Source organism: Loxodonta africana, chromosome 27, assembly GCF_030014295.1.
Source record: "Loxodonta africana isolate mLoxAfr1 chromosome 27, mLoxAfr1.hap2, whole genome shotgun sequence".
Classification (NCBI taxonomy): domain Eukaryota; kingdom Metazoa; phylum Chordata; class Mammalia; order Proboscidea; family Elephantidae; genus Loxodonta; species Loxodonta africana.
The window spans coordinates 17,535,659-17,550,110 of NC_087368.1; the positions used below are offsets into that span (position 1 = coordinate 17,535,659).

The 14,452-nt window shown below is 39.3% G+C and overlaps 1 long non-coding RNA gene across 14 annotated transcripts in view; it reads left to right on the top strand.

Annotated features, from left to right (window-relative positions):
• Nucleotides 1–13,299, top strand: part of LOC111752164 (uncharacterized) — a 31,896-nt gene extending 18,597 nt beyond the window's left edge. For 8 of the 14 annotated variants that reach the window (XR_010319573.1, XR_010319576.1, XR_002787162.2 and 5 more), the window contains 4 exons: nucleotides 2,883–2,945; nucleotides 3,225–3,397; nucleotides 4,302–4,376; nucleotides 7,623–13,299. This is a non-coding gene — a long non-coding RNA (uncharacterized LOC111752164). The remainder of the gene's footprint in view (nucleotides 1–2,882; nucleotides 2,946–3,224; nucleotides 3,398–4,301; nucleotides 4,377–7,622) is intronic. The other 6 variants (XR_010319579.1, XR_010319583.1, XR_010319580.1 and 3 more) reach the window with 1 other exon arrangement.
• The last annotated feature ends 1,153 nt before the right edge of the window (nucleotides 13,300–14,452 follow it).

A 14,452-nucleotide genomic window follows, 5' to 3' on the forward strand; every position in this document is an offset into this window, starting at 1 on the left:
AAATTATATATAAGAACGAAATATTTAACAATGGCAGCAGTATAGATCATTGGAGAAAGAAAACATTTTGCAATACACGGGCTGATTAAGTTTGAAAAAAATGGAAAGAATGGGGGAAAAATCAATTCATACAATCATCATACCCATGTAATAAATTACCAAAATTCAAACCATAGAAAGTCTAAAGGAAATAACTTTATAGGCTTAGAGTGCTGTAACTAATTGCAAAGTGAAAGATAAAATGGTTTTGATCATATTAAAATAACAAAATAAGCAAACAGTAACCTGGATACGACTGTTTGAATATGATAACAGAAAGAGTGAGTATCATTACACAGCGAGCTCATACAAACTCATAATAAAACTCCTATTCAGAACTAATATACAAGATAAAATAGAATCACATTTCCAGCTATTACTGATTATTTTAATTTAGATCCACTAAACCACCGAGGACAAGTTGAAAAGCTGAATAAAATCTAGCAAATATTTTAAAGGCATTGGCAAGCTCCTAAGTAGAGATACCTGGAGAGACCAAGAGTCCAGAGAGAAAAGAATCCAACAGAGGCTCACCTATCCTAACTGCATGTGAAAAGCTAAAGTAAAACGTCACTGCAGGAAGATAGGATCATCCAAGGGCTCAGCTTATCTCTATATGTTTTTACACACTTGTCTGGCATTCAATAAAAATTACCAGACATACCAGCAGACAAGATAAAATGACCAAAATGCAGACCACAAGAGATCCAGATATTAAGAGATTTTAAAATATGCATGATTAATATGTTAAAGAAATTAGATGAGAAAAAAATAACTTCAGCAGATTACTGGAAACTGTGATAAAGAATCAAATGGAAATCTTAGAACTGAAAAATAAACTAACAGAAATGAAAAACTCCGCAGATGAGTTTAAAATCAGATTAGATACCTGCGAAGCACAGATTGGTGAACTACAAGTCAAAGCAGTAGAAAAATTAATGTTAATACCCAAAGTTGGCAAGGGTACACTGAGAAATGGTTTCTTCTTTCGTGACTGGTGGCATATAAATCTGTATAACACTTCTCAGAAATAGTTTGGCAGCACCAATTAGGTATTAGACAAAAAAGGTTTACGTCTTTTGGCCCAGTAATCTTATCTCTGGGAATATATCATAAGGACATAATTTTTAAATGTAAATTGTCTTATTATGAAGCTGTTCACTGAAGTCTTATTCAGGTAGTATAACTATGTGCAGGGAGTCCCTGATTGGTGCAGACAAAGTGCTTGGCTACTAACCAAAGGGTTGAAGGCTCGAGCCTACCCAGAGGCACCTGAGAAGAAAGACCTGGCAATCTACTTCCAAAAACCAGCCATTGAAAACTGTCTGATCATCTACTTCCCAGCCTGCACTTCCTGTTCCAGACTGTTGGAAGCAACCTAAATAGTACCCACCTGACACTTGCTAAATAAGTACAATATATCTAATGTGTATAATATTATGGAGGTATTAAAAAATGAGCATCATGAACACTTTCAGCAATATGAGAAGTATTTCTGATATAATGTGAAGAGGAACAAAATCAAAATCATAGAACTACAATGAATCTAAAGTATTTATATAAAAATGACTGAAAGCAAATATGCCAAAAAGGCTAACATCAATTATGTTAGATTTATAGCACTATAGGTACTTTTCCTCCATTTATCAATTTCTCAAATTTTTAGTAATGTGTGTTTCTTATATTCAAGAAATGCATCATTTATATACTTAAAAGCAGTAGAGTATATTGGGTAAGAGCATGGACTCTGGAGCTAGAATGCCTGAGTCACCACTTATTAGATGTTGTACCTTGGGCAAATAATTGAACTTTTGTTCTAAGTTTATCCTGTAAAATGAGGATAATTATAGTACCTACCTCATAGGGTGATTGTGAAGATTAAATATTCTTATAAATGTTTGGTGTTTGGAACGGTGTCTGGTACTTAGAAAATATGCAAGCAAGAGCTATTATTCTCGTTATTGTTACTTTATAAGCAAACCTCCTTGTATTAGAGCCTGTGGATGAGAAGGCAAATTGACAGTTCTCTCCAGCCAGTCCTCAGATAAGACACACCCATTAGCAAAAAGTTTTGCTTCTGTATGTGGATCTTAATTTGTCCTTACTATGATTCACCTAATCCAAAGCTTTCTAGGCACTTTCCCGCCGTTAGTGGAGAGGGTACTTCTGAACTCCTCAGGGAGCAGTGAAAACAATCGCATGTCTGACATGTTTTTTCCCATCTCTAGCAGCATGTACATGGTGATTGGAACTGCCATGAAAGCCACTATTGCATTAACATAATCAGTATTGAATCGGAGAAAAAGTATTTATATTTTTTCCTAATTTTCACACTTCTGTAGATGCATGAATTTTTACCAGCTCCCACATCTGACAGATGAGTAACAATGGAAAGCTGTTTGAGAAACGTGACATTTGTTATGAATTGATTTTTCTGAATTGAACACACCAGGAGGCCTGAACAATGTGCTTTAAAACTTTTTCCCACCTGGCATATCCAAGAACTTTGGAAGCTTTTGGTAGAATTTCCTCTTTACTTGACATAGCTTTATTGAAATTAAAAAAAAAAAAAAAAATTCTGTTAAGATGCCAGATCCACTGTTAGCTGTCTTAGTGTCTAATGAAATGATAAGACCTTGCAATAATCCTGGCAATTAAACTGACAGGTGCTTCCCAGGTAGCATATTGCAGACCCCGCATAGGGTCGCTATGAGTCAGAATCGACTTGACTGTGGTGGGTTTGGTTTTGGGTTTGGTATAAGAGGGAAGTATATAAGTTGGTGCTTCATACATTAAAAAAAAAAAAAAAAAAATCACCTTTCATATGTCTGTTTGGTTTTTAGGATGTTGCAGTTCACTGCTTCTATAGGACTTCAGCTGCAGAGCCCAGGTGTGTATCCTCCTAGGTAAGTCCACCATTTCACTAATGCTGTGTGTCTCTTAACTACCTCTGTCAAGTCCCTCAAGTCCATTTGACATTCATTAGCCTCTATTAAGTCCATGTGGCATTCACTGGCAGTGTCCTTTGGTTAAACCTCCTAACATTTCTCAGCTTTACAATATGGTAAATGTCTAGCAAATTGCCCTTTGTTCCAGGATTTACCCAAAATCTTCTGCACTCTCTTCTACGAGGCATGTTTTGTTATGACACAATACCGCTTACTAAGACGGTCTTACTCTCTAAGCCCAGGCTGCCATTTCACAACCAGTGATGACTGGTCACATGAAGAAGCAGAAAAGAGTATGATAATAGGGAAAATTCCTATCCCTCTTGGAAAAAAAATGGATCAAAGGACTCGACTGCCAACGGTGAATCAATAACAAGTCAATAACATGTGAGGGGCAATTTTACTAAGAGGTAAGCTCAAGATTATTATTATGCTGTGTACTGATTTCTAATATAAGTAGATACTGGGCATTTTCTTATTTGCATGATGTAATTGGAGACGCTTTAATATGTTTACATTACTGTCTTCATTCAAATGGACCTGGGTTTGGTCTCCTCTCTTTCACGCCTTCAAGGTCTGCACTTGAGCAAGTTTCTAAATGATTCTGAGCTTTAGTGCCTCCACTTGAAAATGAGGACAGTAGTGAGGGTAAAATGTCTTAACATACGTAAAATCCCTGGCATACAGCAATCACTCAATTAATGCTAGTCCTTTTCAGCCCTACTTATGGAGATAAAAAAGAGGTTACGTACTACTCTGCTTTCATCTTCAAATATGTCCTTCGCTGACTATCTCCTAAATAAAACTATTGACTCAGAAAATAGGAAGTTTCATCTCTCCATCCTTTATTTTTCTGTTCATTTCTCAGTGCTGTTTTTGAGCATCTACTATGAACTAAGAACTAGGTGCTGAGGGATAAAAAGAGGAGAGTCAGATATTGATCCCATCCTCAAGGAGATTGGAGTCTAGATGGGGAGATTATATCATCAAAAAAAAAAATGCCAATAGACAAAATATTATGCTAATTCATAAGCAGAAGAAATATTTTAACTGGGTTTACCAGGAAAGGCTTCATGAGGGAAGTAGGATTTGACTGGGCCTTAAAGAAAGGTAACATTTGAACAGGCAGGTCATTCTGGAGGGAAAGAATACAATAAGACTGAAGTACTGTGATGAAGTGGGGAAAAAAAAACTGGCCTAAAAATAGAAACACCTGGGATGCCATTACCTTGCACGAGCTACTTCTTCACCCTGGACTTCAGTTACTTCACCTGTGACATGTGTGAAATCATCCCCTTACTGTTGGTCTTTCAGGGCTCCAGAAAATGTCAAACGAGAACTTGACGTGGAAGCTCTTTGGAAACCATGAAGCACTCTGTAAATGAAAAGGTAAGTTTCTTTCTCTCCACCCTTGTGCCATAACTCCATGAGGGCACCTCCCAGGAACACATTGGTCTTTAAAAAAATTTTTGGTGAAATAATGAACCATTGATTGAATGAATGAATCCATGAGAGCGTGAATAAAAAGAGACAAAACAAAGTCATAGAATAGGAAAGAAACAGTATGACAGTGAACAGAGGGTTCTTTTTGGAAGCATGAAGTAGAGCTGGGGTTAGGAAGGTACACGGTGATGAGATGGAATGGGTCTGTCCACTAGGCCAGCAGTTCCCAAAGTGTGGCCTGTGGACCAGCAGCATCAGTACCTGAGAACTTGTTTGAAATGCAGATTCTCAGACTTCATCTCTAACTGTCAAATAGAAACTCTGGGAGTGAGGTCCCGCATTCTCTTTTTCAATAAGCCTTCCAGGTGATTTTGACGCATGGTAAAGTTTGAGAAGCACTACTCTATAATGTAAAAGGGTTTGAAAATTACTATTCTGGAAATTTAGTGTTAATGAAGGTATTCAGCTGTGGATGGACATAATCAGAGGCATACTTACAGGATGACGAAACATGACATTGTGCCTCACAGAGTTCACAGCTTCAATGTAGAAAGGACAACAGAAAATACAGGCAGTCCCTGGGTTACAAACGAGATCCGTTCCTAATTGCGCCTTTAAGTCTTTAAGTCGAATTTGTAGGTAAGTCCAACAGGTGCATATGGTTCTATTTAGCATGACTTTAGCACAAGAAAAGGCTCAAATGATTTAAAAGCTGCAAGTGCAGCAAGTGAAGGTAATTGTGATGAAGAATTTGTTGGGAGTAGAGGTTGGTGCAATCATTTCAAAGTGAAGGCAAATTTGTTGTTGTTAGGTGCTGTGAAGTCAGCTCTGACTCAGTGTACAACAGAACGAAACACTGCCCAGTCCTGAGCCATCCTCACAATCGGTGTTATGTTTGAGCCCATTGTTGTAGCCACTGTGTCAATCCATCTCATTGAGGGTCTTCCTCTTTCTCTCTGACTCTCTATCAAGCATGATGGATGTCCTTCTCCAGGGACTGGTACCTCCTGATAAGGCCAGATTACCCAATAAGCAAGGTACCCACAGGCTTACTTGTGTGTATTCACTAATCTGTAGTGAAGTTTCATCAGTTTTCATGACACAATGATGTGGTGAAACGCATGTCAAATTGTCCACTGTGCATTAAAAAGTAAGCTCGAACACACCATGATTAATGTAAACCAGTGCATACCAAGTTCACTGGTTCATCCACCCCTGCCTCCTGGTAGCATGTTCAAGGTACAAGAGACAAAGTCTAGCCATCATTGCTTCTCAGGAGAACTCTGGCTGTACATCTTCCAATACAGATTTATTCATTCTCCTGGGAGTCCATGGTATATCCAGGATTCTTCACCAACACTGTAATTCAAAGGCATCAATTCTTCTCTGGTCCTCCTTATTCATTGTCCAGCTTTCACATGCGTATGAAGTGATTGAAAATACCATGGCTTGGATCAGGGCGCCTTAGTCCTTAAAGTGACATCTTTGCTTTTTAACATTCTCAAAAGGTCTTTTGCAGCAGATTTGCCGGGGCCATACATCGCTTGGTTTCTTGACTGCTGCTTTCATGGCATTGATTGTGGATCCAAGTAAAATGAAATCTTTGACAACTTCAATCTTTTCTCCATTTATCATGATGTTGCTTATTGGTCCAGTTGTGAGAATTTTTGTTTTCTTTAGGTTGAAGTATAATCCATACCTAAGGCTGTGGTCTTTGATCTTCATCAGTAAGTTCTTCAAGTCTTCTTCACATTCAACAAGCAAGGTTGTGTCATCTGCACAACACAGTTTGTTAATGAGTCTTCCTTCACTCCTAATGCTGCCTTCATCGTCATATTATCCAGTTTCTTAGATTATTTACTCAGCATACAGATTGAATAAGTATAGTGAAAGGATGCAACCCTAACGCACACCTTTCCTGATTTTAAGCCATGCAGCATCCTCTTGTTCTGTCTGAACGGCTGCCTGTTAGTCTGTATACAGGTTCCTCATGAACACAATTAAGCGTTCTGGAATTCCAATTCTTCACAATGTTATTCAGAATTTGTTATGATCCATACAGTCGAATGCCTGTGCAAAGTCAATAAAACGCAGGTAAACATCTTTCTGATATTCTCTGCTTCCAGACAAGATCCATCTGAAACCAGCAATGATATTTCTCATTCTATGGTCTTTTCTGAATCCAGCTTGAATTTCTGGCAGGTCCCTGTTGCTGTACTGCTGCAACCATTTTTGAATCATCTTCAGCAAAATTTTACTTGTGTGTGATGTTAATGATATTGTCCAATAATTTCCACATTCTACTGGATTGCCTTTCTTTGGAATGGGTGCAAATATGAATCTCTTCCAGTCGGTTGGCCAGGTGGTTGTCTTCCAAATTTCTTGGCATAGACGAGTAATAGCTTCCTGCTCTGCATCTGCTTGTTAAAACATCTCAATCGGTGTTACAATTCCTGGAGCCTTGTTTTTCCCCAGTGCCTTCAGTGCAGTTTGGACTTCTTCCTTCAGTACCATTGGTTCCGGATCCTATGCTCCCTCCTGAAATGGTTGAATGATGACCAATGCTTTTTGGTATAGTGACTCTGTGTATTTCTTCCATCTTTTTGATGCTTCCCACCTTGTTCAATATTTTGCCCATAGGATCCTTCAATATTACAACTCGAGGCTTGCATTTTTTCTTCTGTTCTTTCAGCTTGAGAAATGCTGAGCATGTTCCTCCTTTTTGGTTTTCTAACTCCAAATCTTTGCACATTTCATTATAATTCTTTACTTTCTCTTCTTGAGTTGCCCTTCAAAATCTTCTGTTCAACTCTTTTACGTGATCATTTCTTCCTTTCACTTTAGCTACTCTATGTTCAAGAGCAAGTTTTAGAGTCTCTTCTGATATCCATTTTGGCCTATTCTTCCTTTTCTGTCTTTTTAATGACCGTTTGCTTTCTTCATATGTGATGTCCTTGATGCCATCCGACAACTTGTCTGATCTTCGGTCCTTGGTGTTCAATGCATCAAATCTGTTCTTGAGATAGTCTCTAAATCCAGGTAGGACACAGTCAAGGTTGTACTTCTGTTGTCGTGAACTTGTTTTAATTTCCTTCAGCTTCAACGTGAGCTTGCATATGAGCAACTAGTAGTTCCACAGTCAGCCTCTGGCCTTTTTCTGACTGATAATATTGAGCTTCTCTGTCAATGCAGGAAGATGATATTGAGCTTCTGCAATGATGCGGGGAGCATCAAAAGAGGATGGAAACATCATCCTGAGACCAGAAGAACTAGATGGTGCCTGGCCACAACCAATGACTGCCCTGACAGGGAGCATAACAGAGAACCCCCGAGGGAGCAGGAGAACAGTGGGATGCAGACCCCAAATTCTCATAAAAAGACCAGACTTGATGGTCTGACTGAGACTAGAAGAATCCCGGTGGTCACGGTCCCCAAACCTTCTGTTGGCTCAGGACAGGAACCATTCCCAAAGACAACTCATCAGACATGGAAGGGACTGGACAATGGATTGGAGAGAGATGCTGATGAAGAGTGAGCTACTTGCATCAGGTGGACACTTGAGACTGTGTTGGCATCTCCTATCTGGAGGGGAGATGGAGGGTAGAGAGGGTTAAACAACAACAAAAAAAAATTGGTATCTCCTGTCTGGAGAGGAGATGGGAGGGTAGAGAGGGTTAGAAACTGGCAAAACGGTCACGGTCACAAAAGGAGAGACTGGAAGGAGGGAGTGGGCTGACTCATTAGGGGGAGAGCAAATGGGAGTATGTAGTAAGGTGCATATAAGCTTATGTGTGACTGACTTGATTTGTAAACTTTCACTTAAAGCACAATAAAAATTATTAAAAAAAAAAAAGAAGATGGAAGGAATAGGCAGCGTTACTGTACCCAAAAGAATTGGTCAGTGTTCAACCATTTTAGGAGGTAGCATATGATCCAGAACTGATGATACTGAAGACGTCCACTGAAAGCATAGGTGAAAAACAAGGCTCCAGGAATTAATGCAATACCAACTGAGATGTTTCAACAAACAGGATGCAATGCTAGAAATGCTCACTCATCTCTGCTAAGAAATTTGGAAGACAGCTACTTAGCCAACCAACTAGAAGAGAGCCATATTCATGCCCATTCCAAAGGAAGGTGATCTAACAGAATGTAGAAATTATTGAACAATATCATTAATATCACATGCAAATAGAATTATTAAAATAGATAGCTATAATAGATAATTCAAAAATGGTTGCAGCAATATATTGACAGAAATTCAGAATGAGATTCCAGCATACTTAATATTGTGCTCATACAGAACCTATATGTAGACCGAGAGGCAGCCATTCAAACAGAAGGGGATACCGCATGGTTTAAAATCAGGAAAGGTGTGCATCAGGTTTGTATCCTTTCACCACACTTATTGAATCTGTATGTTAAGAAAATTATTTAAGAAACTGGGCAATATGAAGAAGAATGAGGCATCAGAACTGAAGGAAGACTTATTAACAACCTGTGCTATGCAGATGATACAATCTTGCTTGTTGAAAGTAAAGCGGACTTGAACCACTTACTGATGAAGATCAAAGACTACAGCCTTCAGTATGGATTATACCTCAACATAAAGAAAACAAAAATCCTCACAACTGGACCAATAAGCAACATCATGATAAATGAAGAAAAGATTGAAGTTGTCAAAGATTTCATTTTACTTGGATCCACAATCAACATCCATGGAAGCAACAGTCGGGAAATCAAACAACGCATTACATCATTGAGCAAATCTGCTGCAAAAGACCTTCTTGAGAGCATTAAAAAGCAAAGGTGTCACTTTGAGACCTAAGGTACACCTGACTTAATCCATGGTATTTTCATTCATCTCGTGCATACAAAGCTGGACAATGAATAAGGAAAACCAAAGAAGAATTGATACATTTGAATTATGGTTTTGGCGAAGGATACTAAATATATCATGAGCTACTAGAAGAATGAACAAATCTGGGTGGGAAGAAGTACAGCCAGAGTGCTCCTTAGAAGTGAGGATGGCGAGACTTCATCTCACGTACTTCGAACGTGTTATCAGGAGGGGCCAGCCAGTCCCTCGAGAAGGACACCATGCTTGGTAAAGTAGAGGGTCAGCAAAAAAAAGGAAGACCCTCAACGAGATAGACTAACACAGTGGCTGCAACAGTGGTCTCAAACAGGACAACAATTGTGAGGATGTTGTAGGACTGGGCAGTGTTCCCTTCTGTTGTACATGGGGTTGCTATGAGTTGGAACTGACTTGACAGCACCTAAAAACAACAATATCGTAGATCTCTAGGTGGTACAAATAGTTCGCTCTTGGCTTCTAACATAAAGGTTGGCCATTTGAACCCACCCAGCACCACCTCAGAAGAAAGGCCTGGCAATCTGCTTCCATAAAGATTACAGCCAAGAAAACCCTGTAATACATGGGGTTGCCATGAGTCAGAATCGACTGGACAGCAATGAGTTTGGTTTCGTTTTGGTCTGTCTATCATATCTGGACAGTAGAAATACCATATAATGGTGTAGCTCTACACAGCTCTTCCCAACTCTGCATTAAGTGATATCATGTCGGTAGTTTGAAATCAGTTGTGATTGTAGAATTTTACAGAAATCAGAAAACACTACAAATCAGGGATCCGCTCCTCTTGAGAGCCAGTTGTTAAACATTTACCAGCGCATCACTGCCTAGAGCCTACATCTGGGGAAGTGAGCCACTAACCTAATGGCTTCTCATCGCCGTACACCTGTCTAGATGTTACAAACCTGCCCTTCCCCTGAGATTCAGCCCCAAAAATGTATGTGTGAAGTACATATTGAAAACTAGAACCCTAATACCATCTAATCTACTTCCCTACTTCTGTCTCCCTTTTCTCCCTACTAGCTCTTAGGATCAGAAGGAGCAAACTCTTGGCTTTTTATTTCCTCCACAGCTTATCTTTTATATATTAAGGATAAACATTCATGGCCTAATATCGCCTCTTTGGTATTCTTCCCCCAAATCCATAATCTTAATCTAATGATGAGAAAACGTGAGACAAACTCAAACTGAGGGACATTCTACAAAATATTTGGCCAATTAATTCTCTTCGAAACTGTTGAGGTCAGGAAAGACTGAGAAATTGTCACAGATTGGAGACTACGGGGACACAATGGAGTCACTGAGCGACGTAAACAGTTGACACACTCGGCTGCTAACTGAAAAGTTGGAGGTTCATGTCCACCCAGAGGTACCTCAGGAGAAAACCCTGGCAATCCACTTCCAAAAACTCAGCCGTTGAAAATCCTGTGGAGCACAGTTTTACTCTGAGGACCATGGTGTCTCAATGAGTCAGAATCAGCTCGAGAGTTGACTTGATGGCAACTGGAACTGGTACTAAGTTTAAGTGCAACGTGGATTGGATCCTGAAAAAGAAAAAGGACATTAGTGGGGAAACTGGGTAAAAATGGGATTAAAACAAACAAACAACAACTACAAAGTCTAGCATTGAACCAATGTTAGTTTCCTGGTTTTGATCATTGTACCATGGTGATGTAAGATGTTAACATTGGGAGGAGCTGGGTAACGAGTATATAGGACCTTTCTGTACTATCTTCACAACTGCTCTGTAAATATAAAATTATTGCAGAATAGGACTATTGAAAAAAAAATGGCCTACATCATAGGTAGAATGGGTATCTTCTCTACACTATGAAAAAAAATTATGGCCTACATACACCTGCTTCTTGATATGATAAAAGGGAAAAAGAGGGATTGTAGAAAATTTTTCTTTTAATAAAGCTTGGCTTTCAAGCCTTTTATCTTTTCGTAGAATTAAAAAAAAAAAATTCCTACTTTGCATGTTAGAGGCCGAACATCAACTCTTTCCCTTTTTCTTTACAGCCTTACTATGATAATCTTTATTCCCCTCCCTGAAAGTGTATGTCTCCTGACAATGAAAGAGAAGGTCACATACATGGAACAGAGAATAATACAATTAAAAAATATTACTTTTATTTTCTGTTGATCTGAAAAATGGGCCAGTGTTCACATAGCTATGTCTCTTTCTAAATAGAAGAATAACCAGGGACAATACAATAACGGGGAAGGAGTCGTTGGTGATATAAACAGTTAAGCGCTCAACTACTACTGAAAGGTTGGCAGACCGAACCCACCCAGAGGCGCCTTGAAGACAGGCCTGGGGATCTGCTTCTGAAATGTCACAGCCTTGAAGACCCGATGGAGTAGTTCTACTCTGCACACAAGGGATCTTCATCAGTCGGAATCAGCTGGATGGCAACGAATAACAACAACAAAGATGCTTTAGGGCAATGCTTCTCAAACTTTATTTTACATTTGTATCATTCGGGGATCTTGTTAAAGTACAGAATCCTATTCATCAGGTTTGGGGGGTAAGCTGCCTTGGGTGATGCAAATGGTTAAGTGCTCAAGTACAAGCCAAAATGTCGGCTTTTCGAACCCACCCAGAGGCACATGGGAAGACAGACTTGGCAATCTGCGTCCTAAAAATCACAGCCTTGAAAACCCTATGCAGCAGTTCTACTCTGCATGTGTGGGGTCTCCATGAGTTGGAACCAACTCAATGTCAAATAACAGTAACAACAGCTTTGGGGTGAGGGCCCAATGTTTGGATTTTCTAGCAAGTTCCAAGGTGATGCCAAGCTACTGGTGTTGGCATAGGAGGAATCTTGGACCCTTTCTTAGGCTTTTCCTATCTTCTCTGTACTGTCAGCCTGAGGAAAGTGTTTATTGGCCAGAGACTTAAAAGGCATAGGAAATGCACAGTGTCTCTCTAAGACCAGAAACTAAATAAGCAATGTCTGACATTATTGCATGCACTGAGACGGAGTGAAGGATGGATTGCCCAGGCGTTCACTGGTTGTAAGTGGAGTTGTTTGGGGGGCTTAATTTTAAGCCTCAAATAAGAGTCATTGTATCTAGTCATAACCTTTCACTGGAGCGGAAAAAATCAACATTTTCCATTAAGGAGAATCGGAAGCTCTCAGAATTACTAAGTTGCACAGTGATCATTTACATGAATCTGTTCCCTCCTCCAAAAGTTGCAAACGATTATGGTTCCTAGAAAATAATATATTTTTTTCATGCATATTGTTAATCTACGGAAAGGTTGTCCAAAAATTTTAGACAATTTGCTTGTATCACAGAGGCAATCCATGTCAGTCAAAAAAGATACATTTTAGAATGCAAAATGTTACAACCAGGGGAGAATAAAGCCTGGCATAGTGGGTCAGTGCCACGGCTGCTAACCAAAAGATCGGCAGTTCGAATCCACCAGACGCTCCTTGGAAACTCTATAGGGCAGTTCTACCCTGCCCTATAGGGTCACTATGAGTCGCAATCAACTCAACAGCAATGGGTTTGGTCAGGTGCACCTGTGTGTTTTACCCCACATTATTAGGGGCATCCAAGGTGTAACATGCATTGACAGAGCCACTCTGCGAGCACTTAAAACGTCGGGCATTTTTCTAGAAGAGTGAGTCTTTCAGTGGTTGTGAAGGCAGTCTGCCAATCTAATACATGATTTATAAATATTGTGATGTACTTGACTGGAGTAGACCTGACTTTGCTAAACACTGATCAGTTCTTTTCCCCGGTATTTCTTTAAGAAGCAACATCGCTTGTCTTACCAATATCTATTATCAAACCTACGATAAATATAAATAGCCTTACAAATAGTAAAATGTGAGCCCGTATGCAGAGCCTGCATCCTGGTGGGCACTGTCTTCTTTAGTAATAGCTTTTCCTGGTGTTCTGGCCACTGCCAAACAGACTGCTTATGCAATCTGTGGCTTTGTTAATGCTCTTATGGGATTAAAAAAAAAAAAAAAACACCCATGGCCGTTGAGATGATTCCAACTTATAGCGAACCTCTCCAGTAGGACGGAGTAGAACTGCCCCATAGGGTTTCCAAGGCTGTAATCTTAACAGAAGCAAACTGCCACATCTTTCTCCCATGGAGCAGCTGGTGGGTTCAACCACTGACCTTTCAGTTAGCAGCTGAGCACTTAACCACTGCGCCACCAGGGCTCCTTTCTGGGATCAATAAAGTGTTTCTTTTTTTCCTAGATGCCAACATCATCTCCCTTTAAGAATACAGTATTAGCTTCAAAGAGAGAATCTCTTATAGAGATTCAGTCATTCATGATTGATGCTGGATGAGTAGGGAAAAAAAAATGTAGGTTGGTTTCATCCTCTGCCTTTCAGATCTTGGAAATGGACTGGGTTTTGTTTTCTGTGTGTTTTTGTTTTTGTTTTTTTTAATGTAGCCTAATCAATTGTTTGAAAAGTTGTTTGATCTTTCCTGATTTTTTTTCAATAGGGTGTGAAAGTATATATGCCAGCTACTTATTTTTTTAAGTACTTGTATTCATTTTTCTTTTGCAATAAATGTTAATGATTGGAAATTATTCACTAGTTGTCTTACTGTTTCAGGTGAAGTAAATCTGACCTGTGCATTAGCAGGAAAGACCTGTCTCAAATAGGAACGAACAATTGATGAAACCAAAGCTGAAGTTCCGCATAGCTGTTGTGTTGACATATTTGTCCCCTGTTTTTTTTTTTTGTTCTCCTAATCAGTTTTTAATTTTAATTATATTATTTTATTTTACGTTATTCTGTCATTTGAAATATAAATATGCTGCCTCGAAATCTTTGTGCAGAGTTGAGTGTATAAATAAATACAAATAATTAATAATCACATTTCAACTGGAAAGTATCATTATTTCTTATTTTACATAAAATAACTATCCCTTGATTAAAAGAACCGTGGTGGCACAGTGGTTAAGTGCTCAGCTGTTAATCGAAAGGTCAGCAGTTTGAACCCACCAGCCACTTCACAGGGGAAAGATCTGGCAGTCTGCTCCCTTAAAGATTATAGCCTTGGAAACCCTATGGAGGCAGTTCCTCTCTGTCCTATCGAGTCACTATGAGTCAGAATTGACTCCATGGAACACAACCACAACCACAACAACAATAACCGCTTGATGAT